General features: G+C 39.7%; 1 non-coding gene across 1 annotated transcript; it reads right to left on the reverse strand.

The window, feature by feature from the left end:
- Positions 1–3,678: 3,678 nt before the first annotated feature.
- LOC118487044 lies at positions 3,679–3,785 on the reverse strand. The gene has a single exon (XR_004880211.1). It is a non-coding gene; the product is annotated as a small nucleolar RNA R71 (small nucleolar RNA).
- Between the last annotated feature and the right edge of the window lie 800 nt (positions 3,786–4,585).

Here is a 4,585-nt window from a genome sequence, read left to right on the forward strand (position 1 = left end):
TTTGTCAGCGGGAAATACTGAGTGAATCATTCAGTTTACTGAAAACGCCACATTTGTTATAATTTACAATATTAAGAGCGATTACAATGTTTCTGATATCAACCAACTACCCACAGTATTTGTCACTCGACTCGTTTCTGTGACTATGGTCATATCACCCATTGGCTAACTCGTTGTCCAATGGTGAAGATTATCAAGTAATGTATACAAAACCCCACATATCGGCTGTAATTTGGTGATTACATAGACTTAATCCCTGTAATTATAACTTTGGAAAATAATTTGGAGTTTTGTAAAACAGTTGATAAAAAGAGAATGACTCACAGTATAAGCATGCTTTAGCAAGCTTCTTGATTCTACTCCTTCTGATAATTAAGCATATACTTTATTATTTTGGATCTTCTGATTATTAAGCATCCATTTTGATTGTAAGCGTATAGTTGGGAGTATTCTGATGGTTAAACATATAGTTTAACAGAATGGAATACGTATTTGTGTAAAACCCAAATCAAACCTAACGATGATCTCGAGATTCGAACCTTAACGAATTTCACAAAGTATAGTCTTATTCAGACAGTACTTTGGTATTCATTTAATGAACTCACAAAGTATAACACTTTGGATTCCGTTTACCGAAATTCACAAAGTACAACACTTTGGCATTCGATAGATGGTTCCTGAATCAATCGGACAGAACACCGCTTTAGTGATTATTGGTTATAACACCAACGTATAGAGAAAAGAAGAAGAGAAATGAGCAAAGGAAAATGAATCCTAAGCTTCCTATTTATAGGTAAGGTAGATTCATTCTTAGCTAGGAAGTTTCCTTAACCATTAAGTTTCCTTAACTATTAAGTTTCCTTAACCATTAAGTTTCCTTAACCATTAAGTTTCCTTAACCATTAAGTTTCCTTAACTATTAAGTTTACTTATTCATTTAACTAAATAACTTACTTAGCTGTTTAATTAATCTTATTTAGCTTAATTAATCTCACTTAGCTTAATTAATCTTGCTTAGCTTAATTAATCTCGCTTAACCTTTCTTAACTTAATTAATTAATTAACTAATTAGTTTATCTTTAACTTTTATAATTTTCTTAGTTGATTACTGATGTGTGTAAAATGCAACATATAAATTACATCAAATAAGGCATAAAACTAACCCTTTTTAACTACTAATATTGGAAAAAGAGTGTTTTTGTCTTCCTTTTGTATTTTCAGGATTAAATGAGCTCAAATTAACAAAAGAAGCAAAAAGGCAGCTAAATCTAACATAAATACAAGAAAAGGAACATAAGTGGATTGCCCGACCCCTCCACAGCATCCTCCCAAGCAAAACAGAGAAGGCAGAAGACTGAACACGCCCCGTGCTCAGCCAGCACAGGGCCGTGCCCAAGAAGCAGTAGATAAGACAAACCTATAGAAGCTTCTATTGCCCACCACGGGGCCGTGCCCAGTGAACACGGGGGCGTGGCGAAAGTACTACAGGCGCATTAATTGTAATTGCGAATTACAATTAATGAGGAGAGAGATTGTCAGACGGGCGCGGGGCCGTGTCCAGCGGACATGGGGCCGTGCCCAGGCTTCTGTTCAGCCTATAAATAGTAGTGCTTGGTTTCATTGCAACTCATCCCTTGGCACACCACCTCTCTCACACTTCATCCACCACCCACCACCATCACAACACCATCATCCACCACCATCATCCATTGTCTATCATAGAGTGTGTGAGTCGTCTCGGGATCCAAGATTGATCGCAAGAGTTCTTGACAATCAAGGCCATGTTTGCCTAAGTCTCTTACATCACTTGGTGAAGACAAGTGTTTAGTATAATACTTTTTATTTTTAATCTTTTACACTTTGTATTAATGACTTTAATAACTAGTTGCTTATGTTGAAGGTGATTCTTCCTTATCGTTTGTCCGTGGTGTCTTGGCATTATTTTACTGTCTATATAAAATTAAAGATTTTCACCATTCATATCTCCACGGTCTATATAGAGGTATGTTGGCTACCTGGTCGGGGGTTAAGGGAACGGTTTAATAAGGGTCTTGCCCTTGTTCAGCGTTTAGAGGTCCTGCAAGGGACCTGGGTCAAATTTAGTAGGATCTCCTTCAATACCCAAAGGTATTGGATGGCGGGGATCCAAACTCTTTGACCCCCTCATAAGTTAACTACTATTAATACTATAACCCGGCTATTTAGGACTGTATCCCTGCTGACTCACACTACTTAGTCGAGGGTAACGTCACCTCCAAAAGAGGGGCCTACCATAATTTGCATTAATAACTTAATTCATTATCTTTCAATAATTCGACCCTTTAGGATTGTATCCTTGCTGACTCAAACTACTGGGTTGAGGGTAACGTCGCCTTCAAAAGAGGGGCCTACTACAATAACTACGATAATCTCTTAAACAAGTGCAAAAGTGCGAAAATAATCAAAGGTTATACTAATACACGAGTCGGATCCAAGTGATTCATCTTGTCTATCTGTTTTTTATTTTTATTTTTCAGCATTTAGTTAGTTTTATTTGCTTAGTTTAAAAATCTTTTCTAACAATTTTGATTTGGTTAGACGTTGAGGATAAACCGGTACTAAAAGCTCTTGTGTCCTTGGAAGACCTCGGTATCTTACCAACACTATACTACGTCCACGATGAGTGCACTTGCCCATATGTGTGTTTAGTGTTAGTAAATATCGTGTTTTATAAATTTAAAACTTGGCTAAAAGTGTAAAAAGGGCTTAAAATATACATCTAAAACATATACACACTTGCACGCATCAAGTTTTTGGCGCCGTTGCCGGGGACACAAGGATTTTAAGAAAGTTAGGAATCAACGGCCTAATCATATTTTTATTTTTCTTTTTAAATTTTTAGGATTTTCTTAGTTTTTCAGCTTCTGCAGAGCTCAGCACGGGCCGTGCCTGGTCGGACACGGGACGTGCCCAGCGTTGCTACTGGCAGTTTTTAGTTTTCAAGTTACAGAAGGCAGACCACGGGGCCGTGTCGGTGCAACACGGGGCCGTGTCCAACTCTCCAGTAACTGGGATCTGGAAAACAATCACTGTAACTCCGACCACGGGCCGTGTTCACTGAGCACGGGGCCGTGGTGAACCTTCTGACCAGCATTCTTTTCTTTTTTTATTGCAGGACTTGGAACCAGACGCCACCCCTACGTAGTGTATGAGCTTCAGTTCTAATAAGGACATAAAAGAACCTCTAGAAGAACCCGAACGCTTTCTCAGAAAAAGACTAAAAGCCAAAAACCAAGAGAAGGTTTCGGGAAATCCACTTCCAATGGCGGACCAACGTACCCTCATGGATTATCTACGACCCACCGTAGGTAATCTCGGCGCCGCTATCAATGCACCGAATGTTGAAGCGAATAACTTCGAACTTCGGCCGCATTTGATACAAATGCTTCAAAACTCCGCAACCTTTCATGGGCTTGCGGACGAGGATCCCCATCTACATATTACTAATTTCTTAGAAATATGTGATACTTTTCGGATCAATGGAGCATCAAATGATGCCATCCGCCTCCGAATGTTTCCTTTTCACTAAAAGACCGAGCAAAAGCTTGCCTTAACGCCCTCCCAACTGGATCGGTAAACACCTGGGATGAACTAGCCCAAAAATTTTTATGTAAGTATTTCCCTCCCGCTAAAACGGCTAAATTAATGACTGAAATTAATACATATTCACAAGAGGACGGGGAATCCTTATATGAAACTTGGGAAAGGTTCAAGGAGCTATTGCGAAAGTGTCCACATCACGGCCCTGCGATATGGCAACAAGTATCCACTTTCTATAATGGGTTGTTGCCACACACAAGGCAGGCACTTGACTCTAGCTCCGGGGGACTTTTAGGTAATCGCCGCCCGCATGAAATATATAATCAAATTGAGGAAATTGCTCAAACCAATTTTCAGTGGCACACTCCCCGAGGCAATAAATCTATTGCCCCGGGCGCCCATAAGGTTGATGAAAGCACTTCTTTACAAGCCCAAATCGAGGCCCTTTCTTCGAAAATAAAAAAAATTGGAAATGACAAAAACAGTCTCGGTTATGGCTTGTGAAGGGTGTGGTGGGCCACATGAAAATTGGAGTTGTATGAAAGAAACAGACGATCAACAAGAGTCGGTAAGCTACATTGATAATAGACCTAGGCCGTCGGGTCCTCCAACGGGCACCTACAACCAAGGATGGCGAAATCACCCTAACCTTGGTTGGAGAGAACCCGACAATAGTAGTAACCAACAAAACCAACGAACAAACTTTCAACAACCAAGAAATGAGTCACAAAATTTCCCTCAACAACAAGGTGGACGAGAAAGGCTTGAAGATACTATATCTCGCTTCATCTCCGACATTGAAAAGAAAAATCAGAAAGGTTTCTACAATTAGAATCAAATTTTAGAAATCACCAAGCTAGTATTCAAAACATAGAAAAAAAAATAAGTCAACTAGCGCAAAATTTTTCCGAGAGACCACAAGGCGCATTACCAAGCAATACCGAAACAAACCCAAAAGCGCAAGTTCATCTCATCACATTACGAAACCGCACCGTGGGTCCTACGG

Source organism: Helianthus annuus, chromosome 14, assembly GCF_002127325.2.
Source record: "Helianthus annuus cultivar XRQ/B chromosome 14, HanXRQr2.0-SUNRISE, whole genome shotgun sequence".
In the NCBI taxonomy this organism is placed as follows: domain Eukaryota; kingdom Viridiplantae; phylum Streptophyta; class Magnoliopsida; order Asterales; family Asteraceae; genus Helianthus; species Helianthus annuus.